The sequence below is a fragment of the Leptonychotes weddellii genome, chromosome 13 (genome assembly GCF_054177405.1).
Source record: "Leptonychotes weddellii isolate Sample4059 chromosome 13, ASM5417740v2, whole genome shotgun sequence".
Taxonomy (NCBI): Eukaryota; Metazoa; Chordata; class Mammalia; order Carnivora; family Phocidae; genus Leptonychotes; species Leptonychotes weddellii.
In genome coordinates, this window is record NC_138381.1 from 13234658 (window position 1) to 13261089 (window position 26432).

Consider the following 26432-nt stretch of genomic DNA (forward strand, 5'->3'; position numbering starts at 1 on the left):
TGGGAGAGGTTAGAATGGGAGTTCTTTCTTTGTGGACAAGACAGCAGAACATAAAACAGTTTCACTCCAGCAGCCAGGAGGCTGCATGCTCTCTGTTGTTTGACTGGAGTTCCGGGCAAGTGGGTAGGCTTATCCTTACCAGAGTCATAGAATATAGAGTTTTGGATCTTCATTCTGCATAGAAATCCTTTAAAAAGGCACCAAGGAGCATGGATACCATCCTCTACCAGCCACCTCCTCTCCTCCATTCCCCAGTTTTGCAGTCAACACAAGAGGCAAGAGACCATGTCTTTACATTTTCTTGGAGTAACTAGTCATTCTAAGCATGTTCCCTAAGGTAGAAGTTAGGTTTCAAGGTGGAGAATAAGGTGGGCTGCGGTGGTGCGCACCTGCCACAGAATCCTCAGGATTTGCATCTCCCTCTTCTCTACCCTCCCCCCCCCGCACCCCCTCCCATGGAGCCAGGTGGGGGGTATCCATTCGGGCTTCTTTGGAAGCGTCCTCCCCTTCACAAAAGCAGGACCGCTCCCTGCTTGGATTACGTGAACTTTCAGGGGCAGCCAAAAAGTATCTGCGGCGACGCGGATGCCAGGGCAGTTTCTGGAAACGCGACATCAACTCCCTGGCTCGGTCCCCCGGTCGCGAGCCGCACGCTGGTCCCCACCAGCCTCGGCCCCCACCCCAGCCCTGCCCTCCTGCCGGCTGAATGCGGCCCGGTCTCACACCTGATCGCCGCTCAGGTCCCCACTCCCGCCCCGAGCAGCGCGCGGTGCAGAGACAGTATCGAGGTCCCGGCCCAGGTTGGACACTTGGGGCACGGCCTAGGGAGCGCGCGGGCCAGGGTGGGCAGCTCCTCACTCGGGGGCTGGGTGTGCGATTCCGGACCAACAGACGGACGTCCAGGACGAGCCGCCGTTGGGGGGGCGGGGGGGTTGGAGGAGGTGGAGCCGCCGGGGAGGGGCGGTGCCGCGGGGAGCGGAGCCCGGCCTCCCGCCCCCACCCCGCTTCGGTGCCTTAGTCTGGGCGGTGACACAAAAAGCTCCCGCTTGGAGCCGAGCGCCTAGCGGCGGTGTCCGACCGGGAGCGCCGAGGGCGGCGGGCAGGTGGGGCGCCTCCCGAAGGACCGAGCCGGGAGCCGGGGCTGCAGGCGCCGACGCCGCGCTCCCCGCGCCCGCCCCGCAGCCCGCCGCGCGCGTCTGGCCGAGCGGGTGGCGGGCGCGCCGGGACCACCCCGCGATGCTGCTGCCGCCGCCGCCGCCTCTGTAGGGAGCGCCCGAGCCCGTTGCAATAAGAGGTCGGTGACTTTCGGTTTGTTTCTCTGCTCTGCTCCTCCCGGGTCGGGGGCGGCGAGAGGGGCGCGAAGGGTGGGATCCCTTCGCCCCCACGGCGGCCGAGCCTGGAGCCAGGGAAGCAGCGAAAGGGAGCCGCCGCCTGGTGTGTTGGGGGGCTCCTTTTGGGCAGCGGATGGGGGTGGCGGGCCGCAGGGGTCCCGGGGAGGGGAGTGCGGGGCACAGCGGGGCGGTCCCGGGGCGCTGGGGAAGGGGGCTCCCTGGAGTTGCGTTTCTCCGGAGCGCCGGCGGAGTTGGGCTGGCGGCTGGGGCGGGGGAGCGGCGCTGTCGGCGGCTCCGCGGAGTCCTCGGATGCCCCCTGGAGCTCCAGTCCGAGGGAGCGCGTCTCGCGCCCGCGCCCGCGCCGCGCGCACCCCGGAGGGTGCACGTGCGCGCGCGCCCCAGCTGCGCCCCAACCCCGCACGCACCCGGGACGGTCCCCTAGCAAGCCCCTTGTCGGGCAAGGTCCCCACCCCCAGAAGTTGCCCTCGCGCGCCACTCCGCGGCCCCGGGACCCCTCTCGGGAGGAGAGGGAGCCGCGGCGGGCCAGATGTTAGGGGTCTTTTGTGCGGACCCACGTGTCTGGGGCGCTTGCTTCTGGAAGGGCAGCGGCAGGACAAAGCCGGCTGGACGCGTGGGACGCTGCACGCGAGGCGGCGGTCCCCGATCCCGCCTAGGGTGGGGGTGGGGCGGGGGGAGCGCTGCACGGTTTTGGAAAGAGTAGAGAAATCGGCAAAACAGTGACATGGACTTGATGAGGTGGCGGACAGGGGCGAGGGAGAGGATGCTCGCGAATGCAGCGCTGGTGTGTCTGTCTGGGCGGGTGACCCGGCGCCCCGCATTCCCTGATAACCCGGTTTACTAGTATATTTTGCTAGTGTGTCTTTGCCCCGAAATATTATTCTACGCCTTCTGGTGTTTCTTTCTTTCTAAGGGGTTACGTAGAGTTGCTGGTGGAAGCTCTACCACCCGAGGAGAACTTGGGGGCGGGGGAGACTGCAGCGGAGTGGGGGGAGGGGGTTATTTATCCTATAGAGACAATTAAGCAGCGTTACGCCCCCTCCGCGGCCGGCCGGCCGGCTCTCCACACCTCCGCCGCCTCCCTCCACCTCCCCGCGCACCCACTTCACCGCCGCCGGCCGGGGAGGGTGCTTGGATTTCTTTCTCTGCTACGCGAGTCTAACCCTTCCCGCGTGTATTTCACTGCAGGGTGAACAAAGCTCAGGCTCAGTTGTGCTTCCTGCTTGTCAGCCTCTTGCCTCCCAAACGCGTACCATTTCCACTTGATGTCATCACACAGAAGGGGGTGAAAGGGACTCGGTGACAGATTCAGGTAACCCCCAGCAGTCTGGGTAGCCGCCTGGGTCATTTGGGCCAACAGTGTTTGCACGGGGCTGTTTGGGTGGTTTCTGCATCACACCATTCCTTTCCTGTCTGTGTGGAAGAGCCGCGGGGGGCTGCTGATAACTCCTGGTTCTGAGAAAGAAATTGCAAATGACTTGAAACCTTCCTTTGAAGAAGTCGTTGAGGGCAGGGCGCCTTTGGGGTTGAATCAATTCCACCGGGTTTCCATTGATGGGAATTTTGATGTATTCTGTACACAGGCAATTGTATCTGAACGTGGGGTTTGGATAGATGCCTGCTTTCTTATCTGTAGTAATATATTTTGGCTTCAGTCTGTTCATGGATATCGCTTGTTGAAAAGGTATCATTGTAAGGCCGATTGTAAATTTGACCAGTGCTCAATTAGGGCATTGGTCAAATGTAGTAACCTTACGAAATAATGTCTCTCCTGCAAGCCTTCATTGTAATAGTGTTTGCAATATCAGGAGGGACATGCCAGCAGTAAGTTCCTGGGAGGTGGAACAGAGGGCAGTTGGGGGAGCAGAAAGAGAACAGAGAAACGGTGCTTTGGTTAAGTTTCCATTTATATAGCTATGAACTATTAGGCTCTCAGGCTGCATTTTATCTTTAGGTTGTTGGTTCTTTTCCAAAAACTCTGGCCTGTTCCTTTCTTTCCAAGGATAGTTCTGTTTTGATGTCAACCTAACGAAATCTGGGGTTCTCTGGACGGGGCTCAATGAAAATGTCACCTTCAGACGTGTCAGATCACCTTGGCATTGGCATTGGCATTGTCTCCTAGAGGGCAGAGTCCTGGCATCCTGCACGAGGAGCAGAAAATAACAATGGTTATGGAGGTGGACTCAAGGTTCATCTTGTAGGAAGAAGGCATTGCTGAGGGCCCGAGGCTCCTGGTGCTCCTGCAGCAACAGCTGCGCGGGGTCTGTGGCAGATTCTCCCACACCCCCGCCCCCCCCACCCCCCGCCATCCCTTGAAAAATTAAAATTTAAGAACTTGAAGGATTTGTCATTCACCTCTAGGGTAGTTCTGAAAGGTGACTTTAAGAAAACCTAAGTGACACTGGCATGTATCCTTCTCCTTGGAGCATCCAGGAATCACCAGGAGAAGTAAAGGAGGTATCGGGTCCCTGCTCGAACAAAGGCCACCACTTCGGGAAGATCAGATTTGTGATGGTGCTAGGACAGAGGGATTCTGACAAGTAATTTTTATGTCAGCAATAACGCAGGGTGTGTGCTGTGTTCCTGCAAGAGGAAAAGCCACGTGATGGGATAATAAGGAGTGTAATAATGCAATAGAAACAAAGGGTGTGGTTTTTTTTTTTTTAATAGAAAAAATAAATACCTCACACACAAAATTCCACATGGGAAAACGGCTGCCTGCACATGTAAATGCACGTTCAAGAACAAAGATAGCCACAGTGCAGTGTTCGGTTTCACTGTGGTTTTAAACGGTGTGCAGGAATAAATCATAATAAAGTGTTGTAGTGATGCTTATTTTGTTTTTTTTTAGGTGGAGGCTCCCCACCCCCAGAGGTCTGCAGTAGTGTGTTTAGCTGTGGGTCGGGGGGGCCCTAGAAGGGTTATTAGACCAACCTTTGCCTCCAGTGCCCAAGTCCTTTCTACAATGTTCCTTTAAGTCATTCAGCAGATGTTTATCAAGCACCTGATAAATAATAGGTTCTGTGAAAAATGCCAAGGGGTGGGGGGGGGGGCTGTCTGGAGACATAAAGATGAACCACCTTCGGGGAGCTTATGGAAGACCTGATTCTAATTAAGTTCAATGGAAGCCAGAGAGAGAGGAACAAAGGGTGGTACTGGACTTCTGAGGGAGGAGCATATGGTCATTGAATGCCTCTTTCAGTGGGGAGATCACTACTTCCTAAGTAACTGGACCTGTTGTCAGAAGGTGACCTTTTCTTCATAGGCTTTAAACTCTGCAGCTGAATTCCACACGAATGTTTAGATTTCACTGTTGTTGAAAGGTCATTCTGTTTCATTCCTTATCCCCCTCAGAGTTGCTTGAACCTGTCTATCCTGTCTGCACCATCTACATTGGAAAGAATTACTTGAATTTTGAAACAAACTCTGCTTTTTGGGTATTATCTGATTTAGAAAACAGATGGGGGACAGGAACTTTTGCAGGTTTCTCTCTTTTTTAAAGCAGCGATGTTATTGGCAATTTAGGTTAGGTTATGCTGCAGTAAGAAATCACCTCCAAATCTCAGTGGCTAAACACAGTTTCTTTCCCGTGCTGTGTGCCCGGCGTGGTCAGCAGGTAGGCCCTGCTTGTCGCAGTCACCCGAAGACCCAAACTGATGGAGGTGTGATCTTGAGTGTGCAGCATTGGAATGGGAACTAGAGGATCTTGCTGTATTAATGACATGATTGGGCCCAGAAGTGACTTACATTGCTTTGGCCAGAAAGTGCTAGGACCCCATTGAAACCACAATTCAGTATTTCTTGTCCTGAAAAAGGGGGAAATGGATAGAGGTGAGTGATCACTAATGACTTCCACAGGTAATGTGGCCCAGATGAGGTTACAAAGTGTCTTCCTGTGAGGCTGGCTCATGCTTTGTAGACACTGGGTGTTACACAAGTATCACTTGAAAGAATGAATGATAACTATCTTGAAGAATCCAGTCCTACCCGCACATGGTATTTACTGATGTGTTGGTATTATATTTGCTAATACGATGGTACACTGACCATCAAATAAAAAAAATTATAATGTTCTCTCTTGTTGCCTGTTTTGTGTAGTTGTTTATTCTGATGTGATAGGCCGGGAGATGGTTCTAGGGCTAGTTCTAGGAGGTTCTGTGCTTAGCATTATGTAACAGAGCTGTTACTTACAGACTTTCTCTCCCTCACCATCTGCCTCTTATCTAAGACTTCCTGAGTTTGTTTGAACAGCCTAGGGTAAGAAAGGAGTGGCAAAGGGGGTGGCCTCCCACAGCAAAGATTGCAGGGCCCCAGAGAAGACATCGAGGGGGCCCGAATGTGTGTAGGGTGGCCTTGGGCCACCCCCTCGTTACTCCGATGTTTAGAAAAAGCACTTTGGATGAGTGACGTTTTCTGGTCATGGGACCAGCAGAACACCCAGAGAGTTCTGGGACATTCATGCCCCCATCAGCAACCATGTTGACAAGGAGAGTGGTTAAGTTTTAAAGCCTGCCTTGTTGCATTGTCCCTAAAAATAGTTGGGTGCTGAGGAATAGGCATTGCAAGGGGCAGCGGATTAAGTAGTTGGTGGCCTGTAGAGAGATTTTGCTGTCGGAAGTGCTGGTTCCTCAAATATCTTTGTTCATGTTGTGGTAAACGCGTGCATGGATTAGAATTTTTAGGATCTGAGAAGTACCTTCGGCATAAGTGTGGAATTTAACAAAATAGTGTTGCTTCTGGCTCAGTAATCACCTCGCTCGCTGAAGTCATTTTTATAAAAAGAGCTCTCCCTAGACAGGTGATACGGTGAAATGACAGCTGGTCCCTGAGTCACAGTGACTAGGGGACATCAGTGTTAGCCGAAGAATGCAGAGGCTGCCCTCTGCTTCCTCTGAGTGACAAAATACTGCACCCAAAGGGAGGGAAAGTGGGAAATAAGTGGCTGAGAAGCCGGCAGGGAGAGCCAAATATAGCCCGTCCACGACCTCCAGGAAAGAATCGGGGTGCGTGCGGTTGGGCTGAGGGCGAGGCGCAGACGGGGCAGGAGGGAAAATGATGCCCTGAGGGACTAGTCTCGAAATATATTTGGGAAGCTCCAAAAGACATTTCTGTGTTTTGTTTGGCCTCTGAGGGCCCACCACTTAATTAATTTCATAATTAGTCGGCTGACCAGGTAGAGGATACTTGTGGAGTGAATGCGGTGCCTGGCCCCAGGCGCCGTCGAAATGTCCAGAAAGCCGGAGGGGAGGAAGGTGTGGGTTTTCCTGCTCCTTCCCTCCTGACTTTGTGAGCTGCCCGGTGTTCCAGGAGTCCGCCTAAGTGATTGAGATCACCATTTGGATTAAGTACTCGTTTTATGTTTAAGGATTTTGTATTCCTGGTTGGCTTGCTGTCATGAAGACCTGAGGCCAGCAGCTGCGTGTGTGACTTGTTTCTCCTTTGGGTGGCCCTTGAAGCCTTTGGTTTTCCAGCCTAGGCCCTTTATGGCTGCTGAGGCCTGGAGTACATTTTTTGTAGAATTGTGGGGGCTCCTCGTGATCTACTGGGAGCGGAGGGCGTGAGTAGGGCAGGATGTCTTATTTGCCACTGGATTTGTTCATCCTCGCATACGTAAAGCTCGCTGCAGACATCCTGCCTGCTAAAACTTATTCTGACATCACGCAGGCTTCCTGGGCTACCAGACTTCATGCAGGGAAGGTATTGATCGAATGCAGCTGGGAGGGGCAAAGACGTGATGAAGTGGGGTCTTGGGGCGCCATGTTCTGTGCCCGTGCTTTCTCTCTAGTCCCTCCGACCTACCTCCCAAGGAAATGTGGCTTTCCTGCCTCACTTTCCGTTTATAAATCCAGAAGAGCACATTTAGTACACTCCTCACTGAGGTTCTACAGTCATTGATGAGATTTTGGCAAAAGCTCTGACAGATACCGTGGAAATAGGAAACATTCTTATGAATATTGGGATTCTGCTGATTAACAGATGAACTGTCCCTCCTTAGTGACAGTTCCCATCTCCCTTAGTGTCTCTCCTCACCGCCGTCTCCCACCTGAGGACTTTATTTCTCTCTGGACTGTGAGAGTGGGTACCCTTACCTCCTGGCTTTCCCACCCCAATCTATATGACAAAATGCTGATACCCTTGGGACAGTAGGCCATTGTAAGTGTTCATTCCCTTGCTTAATACTTCTCAGTGGCTTCTGTCTTTTGGGGATGAAGTTCATATTTTTTAGTCTTCCCTTTAAGGTTTTTCCCACCTAGACCCAGACTTCATTCTATCCCTGACTTTTGCTCTGCCTGACTTTAAAACACTGGATGGTGAACCCAAAAGTCCCCAGAAATGCTTTGCATAGCCTGTTTAAAATTCTGGAATATTCTGTGGCCTACGATGTCCTCTCCCTATATTCTGTCAGTCAAGGTGTGACTTGGCTCTTATAACTCTTCTAAAAAATTTAACTTTGCCACTTTAGCCCATAGCAATCCTTCACTCCTCCAGAGTTCTCTGGTAAAATTACCTTCATCTCTCATTTTGTTCAACATTCATTCATTCTACAAAGGGCACTTATCATAGATGGTCTTGTATTATCACCCAAGATTGAGTGGTCTCTCTTTCTTTCTTTTTCTTTCTTTCTTTCTTTCTTTCTTTCTTTCTTTCTTTCTTTCTTTGAAAGAAAGTGAGAGAGATCCAGAGAGAGAGAGCACGAGCAGGGGGGAGGGGCAGGAGAAGCAGACTCCCCACTAAGCAGGGAGCCCCATGCCACGATGGGACTCGGGGCTCGATCCCAGGACCCTGGGATCATGACCTGAGCGGAGGGCAGATGCTTAATCGACTGAGCCACCCAGGCGCCCGTCTTTTTCTTTCTTTTTAATTGCAAAGAACAGAAACCCACTCAAGCTAGTTCAGATAAAGGATGATATACTGAAAAGATGTCCCAGGATGTGAATGGGACTTTTCCAGTCACTGCTCAGCTGGGGGAGAGGGTGAGGGATCCAATTTCCTCCAAGGGGGCCTTGGAGCTGGTGGATGTAGGGACTGAAACCAGCAAGATCTCATATCTCTTGTAGGCTCCTTAGAGATGAATACTGGATGAGGTTTGAACCTATTTTGTATTTCCCACTGTGTTTGTACAACATAAGGGCTCAATAAATACTCAATCATTGATGAATCTCTGACAGCACAGAAATGATTTTGACCTACTGATAAAGGAATTATAGATGCTTTTGGCCTTAGACTTAAAGGAAGTTAAGAAGAAGGAAACTTTTTTTCCCCCTGATTTTATTTATTTATTTATTTGAGAGAGAGAGCACGAGCGTGAGTGGGGTGGGGGAGGAGCAGAGGGAGAGGGAGAAGGACACTTCCTGCTGAGCGCAGAGCCCAACACAGGGCTCGATCCCAGGACCCCAAGACCATGACCTGAGCTGAAACCAAGAACTGGATGCCCAACTGATGGAACCACCCAGGCACCCCGAGGGAAACTTATTTTTAAGAGCTTCCCCTACTTGCATTAATAATGATTAAGTATTGAATCAAATTAGAGTTGCCAGGCATCAGTGCGCATTTCAGTAGTTGGGAAGTGAACATTCTAACAAGATGAATTGTTATTGGTAGTCTGTTTTTCATCTTCTGTTTGTCTGCTTCTTCCAAAACAACAACAGACATCTGGTTTGCTCTACCTCTTTTGATTTTGGAATACTCGTTCCCAGGATAGAAACCCTAACCCTTGGAATGCTTGATCATTACGGATAGCGTTATTAGGAAAGAGGAAATGCGTTTAGCTGCTTGGAGAAAATGGCCACGGATATGTTAACATCAAAATAATGTTCTCAGTTTGAGGGCTAATGAATGGAGCTGAGCTCAATGTCTCAAAAACAAAGTATTTGGTGTGATATTCTTTTCCAGTTGTATGGCTCTGGGGTGGGTTTGTAAATTGCTTCCTTGTAGGTTAATATGAGGTTAAAAGTGGTTGGAGAGAATGTGGGTAGATCTCTGTACCTCGTCTGGAGAATTTGCCCCTTTGTTGCATGCGACATAAGGATCATGGTCATTGTAAGGGAGTGATAGCTAATTCAACCATCCAGGTAGAGAGCCATCTTTATCCAGGGTAAGTACTTGTCCATCTGGTCCTACTCCATCATCTTAACACTTGAGAAACCTAAGGTAGGAATCCATCTATTCACCTCTGGTGATGGGTAAAATAGCATTTGAAATACTGAGAACCAATGGCTCAAACCCTGTATTAGGTATAAAATTGTATATTGTATATATTAAATTGTATATACTAAATTGTGCCTGCTGTTTACTAGGCACAATTCTGCACAATTCTAAGTAAAACCCTTGCCTTGCCTTAGCTTAATGTACAAACTTAACTTGTAATTAATTTGGTTTTCTGCCTTTTTTTTTTTTTTTTTGTGGTGGCAAAGCTGAAAGGGGACAGAATAAAAGAAATGTATCTGATACTCTTCTCTGTCAATTCTTGATCTGTTACCATACATACCCGTCTTACTTGATCCTAATTCAGTTGAGTGATTAAAAACCTGGAATTTTTGAAGCAAGATGGGTTTGGGTTCAAGTGTTGGCTCTGCCGTAATGACCTTGAGTAAATAAGGTCTGACTGAGCTTTGGTTTCTTCACCTGGAAAATGGAGGACAGCCTCACTGAGTTATTTGAGAGTAAGTCAGATCTTTACATAAGGTGCTTAACGTGTTGCCCTGTGCATTGTAAATGCTGCATTGTGGTGGCTATTATTAATGTCCCTTTTATTCAGCATCTGCCATCCACCAGTTGTGGTGTTGAAATCTGGAAATCTCGGGATGAATAGTTGTGCTCTGCTCTGAAGAAGCTCTTTAACTAGCCAGGAAGATAACCACATCCAAAGAACTACGGCCTTTGGCGTTTTTATGAGGATTTCCTTTGTATGTCATGTCATCGGAGCCTTGTCACTGGAGAGTCTTTGTAAAGCTTTGCTTGAATGGTGTGGAGTTTAAGATGATAGGCCTTCTCAGGAGGAAGCTGGAGGAAGCTGAGAGGCTCTGGGACAGCCTGCAAGCAATCAGGCCTTCCTTCAAGAGCACCAGTCTCCTTTTTCCTGTGGCCTCCCTCCTCCCAGGCTAGGCAAGCATCTGGTTTCCAGGGTCTGGTTTCTTGGGGGGTAGGATGACCCACTGACTCAGCATGTCCAGGAGGACCTAGAGGATACCTGGGTGGAGGGACTTTCTGTCTTAAAACCAGAACGGTCCCAGGAAACCTAGCATCAGTTGGTTACCCTACTCAGGGGTCCTGTCCTTGTTCTGGGATTGTTTTTTTGGCCCCCTGAAGCAGCCTTTGTGGACATTTCACATGGTTGGATAGGCAGCCGTCCTCAGAAAAGAGGCAGGAGAGAACAGGGCTGGATAAGCCTGGCTTTGTCAATCCTTTTCTTTATGAGTATGCTTTTTGGAATAGGATCTTTATTATTGTTGTTCTTTTTATTAAAGAAGAGGTCTCTTGAGCACAGGCAAGAAAGGCCACTAGACTATACAATAGGACTGTAAAATTGGCGGGATCTTTTAAAAATTCTCCTTAAGCCATAGTATTTGCTGTGCCTGGAAGGGATTTTGTACGGGGTTTGGTACACAGTAGACATTCAATAGATACTTGTTGAAGGAATGGTGGAATTTAATCTTGAGGAATAACTTTGAGAGCTGGGTTCCAGTTCAGGGCTGGGTTGCTGATCGTTGCAGGATTTCAGGCTGGGCCCTTGGGTGGCTACCTTGGAAATGCATGGCCCTCTATCTGTTCTGGGTTCCTTGTTTTGCTGCTATCTGGAGTGTATTTATGTATCAGCTTAGGCTTTTCTTGACCGTTTTGTTGTTGTTGTCTTTCTTGGTGGAACCACGTGACACCGGCTGATGCGTTGCCTTGTCTTTTGTTTGCAGCTAGGATGCTTCTGGAACGTGCACATGTTGTGAACATAACGGTTGCGTGATCAAGTGCTTGTGTACACACTGCCCAGTGCTTTCTTCCTCAAGTTAAGGGCGCGATTTCCTGATGAGTCTGTTCATTCCGAGTGGGGGTTGGGAAGGGAAGCAGGCCTAGCTCCATACTACTGAGTGGAGATACCTGGCGCCGGGCTCCAACTGGCCTGCATTCCCTCTTTCTGAATCTCCATTAGTAACACATGGGGTTGATGGCAACTGATAAGGCCCTGGGATAAGCCACAGATTTTTCTGGTCTTTAGCTGATGCCTCCAACGATAACCCTTTGTGTTCTCGTTCTTTTTGGGAAGTGTAACTATTTATCTGGGGATGTTAGGACCTGCAGCAAATTGCCAGAAACAGTAATTAGTTTGCTAGTTCTGCAAACCCCATGCACATAGCACTTGGGGGCAATTGCTAGACATTTACGTCACTCTTTCAACTCAGATTCCTGGGTAATCACCATGCACACTGAGAAATACTCATTTCGGTTCCTGATAAGCCAGATTTCTTCAGGGCCTGTTGCTTCACCTGAGGAAAAGGTAAATGGTTTGTCTAGGGAAGGGGGAACAAGCAGAATTCACTTTATAAATTGCCCTTATTTCTACACACAAATACTAAATATTAGTTGAAAGAGTTAGTGGGGTTTTTTTGGTTTTTGTTTTTTGTGTTTTTTTACAGAATCACACGTTTATTTTATTTTTTCCCCAACAGCAGAATCAGAGCTATCCAAAATGAGTCGTTCACACACCTTGAGTTTATGTTAAAATAATAAACGAGGTGTTTGAGAATTGGATCTTAGGGCAGTCATTCTTCCCAACAAGAAGTTCTTTGATTTGCAAGAAAAAATGTCTTCACCAAGAAGTTAAAAAGAATATGTGAGGTTTTACCCCAGATTTACTACATCTTATTTGTGGAACCTGTCCGTGGAGGTTCCAAACCCTGTCTTTAATGAGCTCCTTAAAATAACATTCTCTGGAATCAAGGCCAGTCTGGAATGGAAATTGAAAAAAAGATGCTGTCCAGACCATTTAGAATTCCTTGTAAATTAGGAGGGCAGTGATAATCAATTTGGAAGTGTAAATGGGAGTCAGCCTCGGTCGTCTGGTCGCCTTGGTGTTCATTTTGTTCCTTGTCCTTGGCTTACTGCAAAGGGCAGCTCCATTAGACTCTGTGGCCACTGTAAGTAAAGGTGACTGGGGCTTCCCGTGTGATCACCTAGGACACCCCAGAAGTGGGGCGGCGGAGGAGGCCGCTCGGCACGGGCTGACGCTCCTCTGGGTTCTGGAGTCCACTTCCCTGGGTTTAACTTCTCCTTTGAGACTCCGACTTGTGAAGAAACAAATTTCTTCCTTTTATGAGGCTTTTTAGTGCTAGGTGACTGGTGTCGTTCGATATAATCTATAGTACTTAACAGCTAAATACGCTTTGTTTCCCCAGAGCAGATCACAGCGAAAATGAGAAAAAGAGAGTGAGGGGCAACAGTTTGAGGGAGGAAAAGTGAGTTAAGCGAATAATGGGGTAAATAATGGTGTAGGAGGGTGGTATTTTTTAGACTCAATTTTAGCTTCAACATTAAGAAAAACTGTTGTTTACACGGTGGTATTGACTTCCTAATTAAAAGCATCTTGCCCGAAGCAAAATTGACGTTGTTATTAATAATGCATGTTTTACAAAATGACATGGAAGCTTATCAGATGTTTTCCTTCCCAAACTGTGTTGGATTCCACAGTGTATTTCTGGGGGGAATGGGGGAGATAACTCTAGTACAGAGATAACAGATAATGTGTATTATATGCTTCAGGCTCAGGGCTAACTGCTTTAAGCATGTTATCTGAGAGGCAGTGGATCCTGAAAAGTTAGGGGACTTGCCCAAGGTCACACGGCGAGTTTATGCCAGAGCCCCGGGATATGAGCCTGTGCGGTCTGTGCTCTTAACCCCAGCCTGGGAGCCACATCCAAGGCTGGGATTCGGGATTGAAAAAAGCAGTAACCCCTTTTTAAAAAAACGGGTTCGGTGTCATATAACTCAGGAAGTGATCTGACTCCTGCACTCTTCTGTCTCTGGGAACAAAGATGGATGATTTTGGTCCGCATCTCCCTGAATCAGTTTGATGCTGACTTTGAGGCCGTATGGTTTGAAAGCGCCAGTGATGAGTTCTGCTGGGAAATTTGCAGTGAGATGTCCGACTATTATCTGAGCTTTGCCATGTGCTAACACATTTCTATGTAGTTGGGTGATGGAAATTGTTTCTTGAAGGGCCACTTGACTGAAAGCCAGTGTGTGTAATTGGGCGCTTATGGCTATCATGAATACACTACTAAAAAATATTGTTTGAACAAAAAAGTACCTCTTACAATGGCTGTTTGTGGGTGGACCCTCCTCCCCTAGTTACTGTTTTGCCCCATTCCAAAAGGGGAAGAAGTCCTGTCCTTTCATATGGCCATTCCTTTGTTCATGTAGTTCCCTCTTCCTGGGATGCCATTTCTTCCTGTCTTCCTTGTCCCCCTTCCCACAAAAACACCTTGTTCTGTTGGAAAGCTGTATGTCTGTGCTTCAAGACTTCCTTCCCAGTCCATCTGCGTATGGATCCTCCTCCAACTCTCTCCGGAAGAATTAGTGTTCCTTCCAGTTGTTCTTTTTTGATCCCACTTCCCTCTGTGTGTGATGGTTCTGTATGTGGTTGCCGCCCTGCTCCACTTGAGAATTCTCTGAGTGCAGGGATCTTGTCTTGTTCAGGAGTTTGGACGAGTGGATGGAGGAACGAACGAGGGAATGAATGAACAAACCTCAAATATGGATTCCTTGGGATTGATTAGAGTGTATCTTTGTGACAAATGGCGGTACACCTGAGCATTGACAGGTCATATGATGGTGGTGAGTGGCTAGATGCTTACCAGAATCTCAGCATTGGTGACATTTGAGACTGGATGATTCTTTGTTGTGGGGAGACTGACCTGTGCGCTGTGGGGTATTTGGTAGTATGCCTGGACCCTACCCACTAGATGCCGGTTGCCTCGTTGTGACAAGTGAAGATGTCCCCCGACATTGCCAGTGTCTCCTGGGAGTCACAGTTGCCTCCCGCTGACAACCACTGTACTAGACTACTTTCCATGTGTGGGGGTGGGTGGGGCATGTGACCAATTTTCACCAGTGGGATGTGTGTGGGAATGAGAGGCAGCTAAGAGTGGGAGTGCCTTTTCCACATTTGCTCTCTTTCTGGTCTGCTGACCAGTTGCAGGGGGGTGGGGGGGGCGAACTGTGAAGCCCTGGGCTATGATGGAGCCACAGGACGGGAGAAGCCACAGGACGGGAGAAGCCACAGGATGGGAGAAGCCTGAATGACTGTGTAGAGCAGAACCTCCCTCACCAAGCAGAACTGGAATGCAGCGTGAAGAAGAGGTTAAACCATGTGTGACTTTAGGCCCGTGAGATTTGGGGGTATTTTTTCTGGCCGTCAGTCTCCCCTGCCTCCCTTCCCTGACATTTGGATAAAGAGATCTCGTTGAAGCAGCCGTAGCAGGATTCCAGGTCATAAGTAAAAACAGATCTTCCAACCATGGAGAAAGGGATAGATATTTTTGTTTGTTCTCGTAAGGCATCAGCCTTAGTGCTATAATTCTGTTAATTTCTAGTTTTTGTCAGAAACTAAGATGAGGAGAAATGTGAATTTGTGATTCCACCACTCTGGTAATTCTGACATGTGACTAACAAGCACTTTTGAGCTATAAATAATTTTAGTAGAAAGTAATAAAACATCAAATGTCCTGGCAGGTTTCACTTCACTGTGTGGGAGTATGTGCCCGTGGTCCAGGCTCAGGTTGTTTCTTTGTGGCAATTTATGTATAATGTGTTTTAACATTTTGGGGGGGGGAAATGACAGATGTTGATACCCTACAGTCACAACTGTTCCCCACACCAGTAATTAATAAGTCACCGTATGATGTGATGGGCCTTGAAACAGACTCCTGTTTGCATAGTCCTGCTGGATGCTGTGGATTAGTGTCCTTTAAAAATCTGACCCCGAAACCTTGCTTATCAGACCAAATTCAGTGCCTAGTTCTGGATTTCTTGTGCAGCAATTAATTGTATCTGTCGTTGTCTCTACACAGAGCCACGGACCAAAATGCATAAGTCACACGGTTTCATTTGGCCCCCACCTGGACGACAACAGCGGGGTTGTTTGCGGGAGACAGTGGCTGTTTGCGGGTGAGCCCTTCGACGGCTGAAGGCTTTGTGTCTGATTCAGTGGCCGTGGTGCCCGCTCTGTTTACACAGCATTCCGTCCGTGGTACAAGATCCACCCCTGGTGAATTTCACCCTACCTGTCAGTCAGCCAGAGACCCTACCAGTCAGGATGTCGAGCCAATGTGGATTGACGATTTTAAGATGGTAAAGTCTTCCTTTCTAGTAAAAATCCTGCTAGGCATCTTAACTACCAAATAGGTGATTCTTGTGGTTTTTTCCCCCCATATAGAACATTTGCACCATAATAAGACTAGCGAACATGGATAGGACTAGTTATATGCGAGGCTCTAAGTGTTTTTGCATAGTGCGTGCATAATTCTCACTACAGTCTGAAGGGCAAGGTACTTTTAATATCTCCATTTTAATTTGTCTCTATAAGAACTTGAGGCCAAATGACTTGCTCAAGGTCACAAAGTGAGTAAATGCCAGAGCTTGGATTAGAACTCAGCCCCAAATGGCTCCAGAGTTGAGGCTATGATCTATCAGTATGCTGCCTCAGATTCTTCATTCTGTTCAGGAGACTCCTTTTCTCTGAGATGTTCTATATTTTCATGAATTCAGTGAACATCTGTATATGATGGTTAAAAAGAGTTACTGATATTATTGCTTTATTTTTGCATTGTTTGAGCATAATTTTCCAATTTAGTTGTCAGCTGATGCTCTTAGATCTTCCATAACTCTTGGCACAATGCTTCCTCCTAAGGAAGTACTAACTTAGCACGGTGGTTTGATTTTTTTCCTACAGAGCTGCTCCTTTAGGAGGTCACGTCGGTAGGAGTAAGAACACATGCACACAAGGAACTCACATGCCAGCTGGTAGTGGATGAAGTGGTACTAGAATTCGGAGGGGAGAGATTACTTCCTGCTAAAGGATTTAAGATGGCTTCATGCAAGAAGTAGCATTTGGCCATGCTCTTGGAGTGGAGGGAGTAATCTGGCCACGTGGGCAGGGGAGTGGCATTCCAGCAGCAGCAAGGTGCTAGGGAAGGGTGGATCTTGTCTGCCGGACAGCAAACAATGCTTTACGACTACAATGCGAGTCGGCAAGCCGGACTGGGAGGAAAAGGATTAGAATAGCTGGTGGGAAGGGGGCCTTGGGGATTTATTTGGTAGGAAGTCGTTGATGGTTTGGGGATTGGGAGCATGTGGGTAGGAAGCTGTGCTTTTGGGAGCTTAATCTGGCAGCAGTCAATATGGATGGGAAAGGACAAAGGTGGGGAGACCAGTTGGGGTCCAGAGAAGATGTAGTGAAGACCTGCACCCCAGGAGGCAGGCCACAGGTATAGAAAGGATGCATGAATGCAAGAGACATTTCAGAGACAAAATTAGTGGAATTTTGGAGACCAGTGGAATGAGAGGTGGGAGATAAACGGGTTTTCATGTCTGGGTTACGGGGTGAATAACAGTAACAAATATAAAATGACATGGAAAAGGCCAGATTTGGAAGAAATCAAGAGTTCTCTTTGGAAATGGCATTCGGAAGAGAGGGCAGAGCTGTATCCACATCCAGACAGCCATTGTGAGTCTGAGGTTGAACCATGTTGCCAAGGAGGGGAGAGAGAGCCTCTGAGAGCTTTCTGCGAAAGGACATAGATCGAAAGGGAGGCAGGAATGAGGAAAACACATTTGTTTCCTGGAGCATAGGACACTTGCATGTACTGAAAACTAAAAGGTAATGTGTGACTTCATGGTATAGTGGAGCTAAATTTATATTTATTCTCCCCAGATTGATTATGATTTCTCCTAGATTTAAGACATTTGAGATATTTTGCAGACCGTGCATGAAGAGGGTTCCCTAGGGGGCCCTGCCTGGAATATTGGGAATCTGGTGGGACGATGCTCTGCTCACCCGAACTGGCCATGGTGTTTCTACCTCACTAAGCCCCTGGGCATGCTCAGGCTGGTCTGCCTTCTTCCTATGGCCTCCTTGAGGATGCCTGCCTTTTTTTTTCTTCCTCCACCCCTCAGTTCAAATCCTAACTCTTTCTCTGGTACCGTGCCCAAGGCCCATCTCTGAATCACTGATGATTGCAGGGGAAAGGGATCTTCGCTGCCTCCTCCATCTTGCAGACCTAGCATGGGGCCCCGGGGTGGCCGGCTGCTGAGTGATGATGGATGTGGCTTGGTTGAGGGCTGTGCCTACCTTATGCATCTTTGCATCTAGGGACCTGGCTTATTTTTTTTTTTTTCTTTTCACCAGTAAATGTTGTTGGAACTGGTTATCTTCTATCTCTAACTGGCTCTTAATCTCCTCAAAGACTGTAGTGATCTAACACTTGTATATCCCCCACATTATCTTGGATGTGGTATCTTCATGCTACTCATTGGTTAAGGGCTATATCATCAGGAAGTTTTCTTTTGGGGGGCATAGCATCTTGGTAGCCGAGTCTCGTATTGGCAATGGGAAGTATGTTGGTTCGCTATTCCAAAGACATATTGAGTATCTTGATTGATTCTTCTCTCTGGTCAGTTAACGTGCTATGAAACTAGCAGCAAGGGGATAGTATTGGGGCAAATTGCCCTGTAGTTCGGCCTTTGCGTTTCACGTAAGAAGTTGGGGGTAGGTTTTCAGGAACCAAAATATACTTGGAGCCCCAAACAGGTAAAACAGTAGTAGAGGCCTGAAATTAGTTTTTATATGTCTGAAATTAAATTAATCAGACAAATTCACTTAGTATGGTGTGAGGAATGGTCACAAATACACAGAATAAACTACTCGTTTAGATAGATTAGGAAATACTTTGAAGATGGGAGAGGCTTTCATTTTCCTTTTGTGAGGTTGTTTACCAATGCACTCTCTGCCCCCCCTCAGCCTCAAAAACTCTAGTATAATCAGCGCCGATTAGTTTGAATCAGCTGCCCCGGGCTTTGTTCTAGCTGGTTCCATTGTCTCAGAAAACGAGTCTGCTTTCTTTGGGTTCTGGAAAGGAACCTTATTCTGTTCCTTCAGAGAATGTGTCGGGTGGACTGATGTTCGTAACTGACTGTTGGATAGTAAGTTTAGTACATTAGCAGAAAAAGAAGCAAATGGAGGTGACAACATTTTAAGTAAAATTTTATTTTATTATTTTTTTGAAGTAGGCTCTACGCCCAGTGTGAGGCTCAAACTCATGACCCTGAGATCAAGAGTCGCATGCTCCACCTACTGGGCCAACCAGGCGCCCCTTGAGTAAAATTTTAAATATTGAATACCTTTGAATTGAATTTACAAGTTAAAGAAGTAATTGCTAATTTTACTTGGCAGTAACTAAATCCAAAGCATTTTGTGAAGCTCTATATAAGTTACCCCACCTAATTATCACAATGATTTAGGAGTAGGTTCTGTTTTAAGCCCCATTTTTTTTTTGGATGAGCAAACTGAGACCCAAAGAAATTCCGTAGCTTGGTTAAGGTTAAGATTATGCTCCCAAGGGGCAAAAGGAGCATACAAACCCTGAATCTGGGGGCATCTGGGTGGCTCAGTCAGTTAAGCATCTGCCTTAGGCCCAGGTCATGATCCCAGGGTCCTGGGACCAAACCCCGAGTCGGGCTCCCTGCTCAGTGGCGAGTCTGCTTCTCCCTCTGCTTGTGCTCTCTCACTCTCGCTCGGCGTGCTGTCTCTCTCAAATAAATAAATAAAATCTTTAAAAAAAAAACCCCAAACCAAACAAACAAACAAGAAAACCCTGAATCTGATTAGTAGTAGCACTGCTACTCAGACCATCATGATATAGTGGTCTTTCAAAACTTTGCAGTAGAAGTTATGGAAAAGTACCAATACCAAGAAAGCAATGGTATTAGAAACAAAATATACTAACAATAAGCATCTTTATAGTAATTATTTGCTGGCCACAAAGATGAACATGATGTTAAAAATGAAATACCGAAGCTTTCAGAGTTTTAATTTCGGTCACTCTGTGCTGTAGTGATAATAGAGTTGTAATTAATTATCTTATTGTGGCTATTTTATTTCTACACCAGAAATTCATCTGGAAATTATGGTGCAACAAATAGCCACTGGAATCATGATGGTAGTAATTATATCTGTGACATAATTGTGCAAGTCTAGAATAATGAGGTTATTTTGAAGGATGTCCACTTCAGTGGAACAGTGAATGCTTTTCAAATGTAGAACAAGCCAGAAAGGAAAGAGGCCTAATTATGGATTTGTAACCTATAATGGAAATAGGTGAATTTTCAGGAATATTTTGGAGATTAAAAATTACACCATGCAGACTTAATTCAGAATTTTTAACCAGATACTATCAAGGTCATTAGTAATATTTTTGCTCTGGCAGTTTTGTTTTGTTTTGTTTTCCCTAAGTAAGCATTATTCATCTCTAGCCTGTTAGTGAAACCTCGATTTCTCACATTGGAAGTTACTTACATTCCCAGGTTTGCTGTCCTCCTGACTGTAGGGCTTACTCCCTTTCTGGAGTTTCCCCACAAGAGGTTTTCTCTTCTGCCATGAACAACTCCGGGGTCAGGAGCTTGCAGTGTCCCAAGTAAATTTTATGTCCCATTTTATCGTCAGGAAAAGCAGAGCCTAAAGGAGGCGAATGGGTAGACCAAGGTCTGTGGTTCAGAGGTGGACCTTGAGTTAGCCCCGACAGGATACATACACCATGCTGTTCAACTCTGGTCACGCTCCAGGAATCATTCCACGCTCACCCCAGCTGCCTTCCTTCTGATAGTCCACCATCAGCATACCGTAGGACCCCTTCCATGGGATCTCGCCCCACAGGTCTGCAGAGTGTCCGTGGTCTTACCAGTCATTCCTTGTGTTGTGTTGAAAACAGCAGGGATTGTGGTCACTTGGTAGACTGAGGGCTATATCCCTACTCTGCTAATTCATCAGCCTTATGATCCTGAGCAAGTCCTTCTGTGTCTTCATTTAAGATGAGACCAGTAGTACTTATTTCAGAAGGTCATGGTGAAGGTTAATAAAACTGATGCGTGGTGGAGCCCTTGCAAGGTGTCAGGTGCTGTTTTAAGTATTATGTATATGTTAGCTTACTTAATTATCGGAACAGCCGTCTGAGGTGGGAACCAGAGGCAGGCCCAGAGAAATTAAATGATGTGTCTGGGGTCTGAAGCTGGTACGTAGACAATTCATTATAAATTAGTTCCTTTTCCTTTGGGTTTTATGTCCCTGAATCCTTTGCTAAAATGTGAGCGCCCTTGTGAAGGGAAACACGATCACCTCCATAAGGGTGTTGTAGCTAATCGCTTGGATCAAGTATCTGCCAGCCCTGCTGGGAAGCAGGTGCAGATGGGGTGTGGGCGGGTCTGATGGAGGGAATGTGCAGAAGACCACAGGTTGTAACATTATCCAGACAGATTGGCCCCACTAAGACTTGGGGATGGGGTGGTGGGAGGACTGACTTGAGCACCAAAACCAGGGCTGGAGGCGTGAATGCAGGCAGACCGGAAGCACTCAATTTAAACTGGATCGTTTTGCCTTGGATGGAGCTGGGCCCCTTTGGCTTCACTTTTCTTTTTCTTGGATCTGAAGAAGTGAGGTCTACAAACATGCTGTCAGGAAAATAGGACTCTGGTCCTTTTTTCCTTCTTGGTTAACCTTAAAGGAACTCTTCTTTCCACATCCTTAAAAAAGAAAAAAAGGGAGAGAAAGAACAGTGACATCCTGAAGCAAAACCTAAAGGGAGTGGGGTTGGGGTCATTGTTGGCCGAGACACAGACCCTGGCTGGACTCTGGAGCGGTGCAGATGGCGGGCTGGGGAGTCTTTCCTGGAGGGGAAGCAGGCCGGCTGTGAAGAGCCAAGGGGTGAGGGGACTGACCCTGGGAACACGAAAGGGAGCGCTGCACACTTTTCTCCTTGGGTAGAAGAAAGCCCGAGCAGATGAGGTCACTTAGTAGGAAAAAAGCGGTGTGGGAGACAAGCAGAGGAAATGTATGACATGAAGATCTTTAAAAATGCCACCCATGAGCATATTTGTAATAATAAACCCCATCCTCAGACACTGATCCGTAAAGCCTGTTTCTCTTTGGAGTGCATAGACCATGTCCTGGCTGCAGTGACATTTGGCTACCGAAGGCTTCTCGCTGAGCTCTGAGCCCCACCTCCACTCCAGCCTCTTTATAATCCTAAAAGCAGGGGATTAGAGTCAGACATGGGTCCAGTAAAACAATATTTCCGCATTTCCAAATGATTTCTTTCCCAGACAGGGCAAGGTTTAGGAGCAGTGGGAAGAAATGATATGACAAGGTATATGGTGAGGTCTACTTTGGGTTGATAAGACTTGCCCATCTTTTTTTCTTCTTTCATGGATTAAATTCAGAGTGAACAGGATCCACGCAGAAGTCTCCACCAGAAAATACAAATGCTTATAGTGAATCCTGATGACACTGTCAACTGTCGTGGTTTCCTGTTCAAAGCACAGATGCTTACAAACTTTCTCATTTCTTCTTTATATCATTGTTGTGTCGTTAGCAGTTAAAACCTAAAGATTGAGATTTCCCATTTCTGTGGATTGCTCTAATTAGAATTTTGTGGTAATTGAAATGGTGGAGACCGGGGCTTCCTTTATTTAGCTAGTTCTACTTACAAGGAAATGGGAGAACTTAAGTTATTCGTGGAACAAACAAGATCACCTGCAAGGTGTTAGAATGTTCTAAAAAAAACTTTTCTGAGAATTTCAAATGCTTGTGAAAGACCTATATTTTAATAGACAGTGAATACTTTTAGTTCTTCTATTTAATCACTAAAGTGGGAACCCTGAGAACCTCAAGGCTAGGCAGTCCGTTTATGAACCCGCTTTACGTCATGTGGGAAGCCTCCTGTACATCATTGACCTTTTCCTGCAAACTGCTTTTGTAAGGCCTACTCCTGACTTCCCTACACACTTTCCTGCTCTGCCTCTTTCCTCCATGTCACTACAGTGCACGATACTGATTTATGCCTTTCATTCGTTTAGTGGACAACCTTGAAGTTAACTTGTAAAGCCTGTGCCTAGCCTTGCGACCCGAAATGGCTTTTCTGGAGCACCCTGCAGGCTCAGTGAACAGTGATGGGAGATGCACTCCCCCCATCCCGTGCTCTCTGAGCTGACACTGGGCGGGTGTGGCTGCTCTTGAGACCTTGAATAAGCTGGGAGGAAAAGAAAATATTTTTAAAATGCTTTTCCCTGGGAGAAACACCCCCGAACACAGTGTTGTAAGCCTACGGCGACACCTGGAGCTGACCTCTGTAGTCAGCAGCTTGTTCTGAATGCCTGTTCTGCCTACAAGGAAAATGGGGAGAGATGGGAAAAACCCAGCTCCACCCATTACCGTGACTCTCCTTGGAAGGTTTTGTGAAAGAGGCTCTGGCATCCAAATCGCAACCCCTCCACCCGCCCCCTGGGGGGCTCATTAAGTTCGAAGAAGGTGAGCCAAACGGATTTAATATGTAGTTGGTTGTAGCTAGCATATTAGTTTTAGGTTAATTTTACAGAACGGTAGGGTTGTATTTTTATGTGCGTTTTGTGTATTTCCACAATGCTGCGGGGTTCTTCAGAAAATTTGCGTTCATTGGACATTTATAAACCATTTCATGGGATTTAGGAGCATTATCATATTTTAAATTATGACCATGAGTTACCGTTGTGATCTTTGCTTTTCATGCTGCATTGCTGATGGTATTGGGGTTTATTTGATGCTGAGTTCATGCTCAAGAATGGATGCCCGCCTGGTAAGACTGGTACTAGGGGCGGGCCAGCCTGCTTTCCATCCCTTCACCCCATGTGGGGGCGACAGAAGAGCTGCAGGGAGTGGGTACACTCCCTCCTTAAAATCAAAAAAGAACTTCCTTCACGCCTCTCTTCGCTCCCCCTCCTGCTGCTCCCCCTCCTGCTGCTCTCGGAAACAACAATAAAAACCAGTCTTGAGTTGTGGATTCAGTTTGCCGTCCCATTTTTGTGATGCATGGGTTAACTCTTGAGTTCCCATTCTGAAGATGATCTCTTGCTGATTTTAAATCCCAAACAGGCTTGTTTCATAAGGCCACTCGCTAGCGAGCAGATAGCTAGGTGTTCTTCCTTTCATGGTTGCAATGTTTGCGTGCTTGATGGAAAAAATACTCCCTGATAGAGCTTTTACAAAGTTCACATAAATCCCGCCATCTCCTCGTCTTCACTCTTTAGGGACCGAACTGGGTCATTTGGGGACAAGCCCCTGAGTCTCTGGTTTGGTTTGGTTTTGCTTAAGTGTCACTGATGATTTGCTGTAGCACATTCCTTAGTTCCAGAGGTTACAGAGCATGTCACCATGGCCCTGCTATGCCGTGGGAACCAGGGGCAGGTCGTAGAGAAGCCAGCGAGCTGGCTGGGAGAAGGCCACACACTCAGGGAGACAAAGGTGCACCCCCACTGTCGGTAGGCAGTGGTGGATGGTCAGCTGAAGGAATGAACTTGGCATTCCAGGAGCATAAAGGTGGGGGGAAGAGACCCCAAAGGGGGACTTGGAGGCTGTCCCAGGGGAGAGGTGGAGAAAAGAGCAGGTGCACATAGATTAGAAAAGGCAGAACGGGAGGCAGGTGGAGAAGAGCGTGTTTGTCAGATGAGGCTGCAAATGTAACCGAATCACCAAAGGACCCATAGAGCCTGGTGGCTGCATGGGCGCTGCTCCCTTGGTAGTAAGGAGTGAGTGGAATATTCGGAGTGGTGGTGGGGCATGATCAGCTGGTTCGACACATGGGCAGTTGGGCAGAAAGTGTGGGTGTGAACCCTGGCTCAGCCTGTACTTGCTCTGTAACTGGGGCTTTTTTGAACCTCTTTGCCACCATCTCTTGCTCTGCACTGTGGGGACGAGGAGGACACCTTCCCCAAGTTGTCCCAAGGATAAAGGAGTCACTGTATGTAAATCCCTGGCATGGAGTGGCACCCCTGAGGGCTGGTGGGGATCTGACCTGCCATTTAGGAGCAGCACCCAGGCTGGTTGGAGTGAGACACAGCCTGGAGACCGGGTACCTGGTTTGTGGCAGTCTCGTAGCAGTTTCCAGAGAGGTGCCCTGGGGGACCCTGGTCCTCTGAGTGCCTTTGGAGGTGGGGTGTGTTGTGTGTGGTCAGGAATGTCCTTGCCTGCTTCTCCTCTCTAGCCTCGGCTGTGAACCCAGGCAGTGGTTGCTGGAACCGACCTGAGAGAAATTTCCGGAAGCAGAAGCCTTGATGAAACTTCAGAAGCATTGTATCGTCTCGTCTTTTGGATAGCATGGTTACTCTAGTGCCCAGTTGTTCTAACGGGGAGATAGGTAATTCGATCTCAGCTGCGGCTCCGTAGCTCAGGGGTTAGAGCACTGGTCTCGTAGATCTCAGCTGGCTAGGCTTCCTTGCAAACGAAAGGAAAATTGCCATTTTTACAGTTCTGTGCAGGTTTCTTTGGGGAGATGCAGACAGATATCATGGGCTATTTGTCTTTAATTTAAAATGAGTTTCCTTGGAAATCCATTGGATTATATGTCTAAACTCTTAATGTCGAGAAAACTCTTTTCCGAGGCTCAAAAGTATTGGTCCATTATGAGCCTCTCCGAGGCAATAGGGACTCTCAGTACTGAATCCCACTACGGGATGGAGGCCTCCAGCAGGGGATTATCTAGGACTTGGGTTTAGGCAGTTTGCAAAACAATTCAGCAAAGTATATAAAGGCAGCGGGGGAAGTCGTATTGCTTTTTCTGTGCGCTGCCAACCAGGTTTGTCACACGGATTAGTAATTTAGATAGGAACAGCCATGAATCACTGCTTCGAGTTTCGCATTTAATTTTATCCTGAAAGCAATTTCCTTTCAAATTCTCGAGCTGTAGTTATCATTAATGAATTAAACATTATGAAACCCAGCGAACTACTAATTCATTTTGAAATGAGTAGACATTTACGTCTAAAAAAGAAACCTTAAATTTTGTTCAGTGGTGTTTAATATTTTCAAGCTGACAAAACGTGGAATGGCATTTCGTGGCCGTGCGTTCCCAGAATGGTTAGTGGCTGGTCCCGGGAATGTGTGTCTGCCTGGCATCTTGGCTGCAGGCTTTAATGGGCAGGAAAGAAGAAATCCAAGTTTTCCCAGTGGCCAGCGACTGGGTGTTTTCCAGAGGGGAAAGATTTAAATATTTGGAAAAGGCAGCTGATTACAGAGTCCAAGCTCTCCACCCAAGGGCCTTATATCCAGGGCCTTCCAGCTTAACCCTTTCGATCCTGTCCTTTCCTGGGACCCAGGCCATCCCACTGGGTCCCTGCCTTCTCAAGGGCTGCTTTGGGAGAGGGTTCACTCAGTGATAGAGGTTGCTGGATGCAGTATGTGGGAGCTCCCGCCTCTGGAACACTCAAGGCCAGCTTCAGGAGAGCACGCCCCGGCGCAGGTGACCGCTGGGCAAGGACAGAGCAGTGCTTGAAGATTTTAGAGCACACGGTGAGCCGGCATGCAGACAGCTTGTATTTCACGCCTGGAAAACATGTGCAGTTTTTTTTTTTTATTTCCCTCAGAGCCACCTGAATGTAAAAAGCCGGCCAGAGAATCGGCAGATTGTGTCGACAGCCACGTTCTGGGACTGTTGCTACCTTCAGAAAAAGGGAAAGGGGCTATGTGTCAAGGCCAGCAGATTTGATTTGGTTTGGACGTGCAAGGTGTCTAGAACTTTTGTTTAGCTTGTTTTGTTTTGTTTCCCCATCTCACCTCTTTTGAAAACCTTTTGCTTTGTCAGCTCGAGGTCTTCTTGGAATGGTCGTCTCGTCTGTGGGCAGCCCGTGACCTCGTCTGAGCCTCAGTTTCCTTGTGTGTAAAATGGGGATGATAACACCTGCCCCCTTCCTCTGTCACCCAGGTGGTCATGATGATGAAAGGCGATCAGGGGTATGACAACACCTACCTAGTACCTTTTATAAGTCTGTGAGGCAGAGAGGCACCAAGAGGCTCAG

The 26432-nt window shown here is 47.5% G+C and overlaps 1 protein-coding gene across 1 annotated transcript in view; it reads left to right on the top strand.

Moving 5' to 3' along the window:
- The first annotated feature begins 1039 nt into the window (after positions 1-1039).
- Positions 1040-26432, top strand: part of RNF152 (ring finger protein 152) — a 73791-nt gene continuing 48398 nt past the window's right edge. Inside the window, exon 1 of the mRNA XM_031026312.2 lies at positions 1040-1294. The gene's annotated coding sequence lies outside the window, so the exon portion shown is untranslated. The remainder of the gene's footprint in view (positions 1295-26432) is intronic.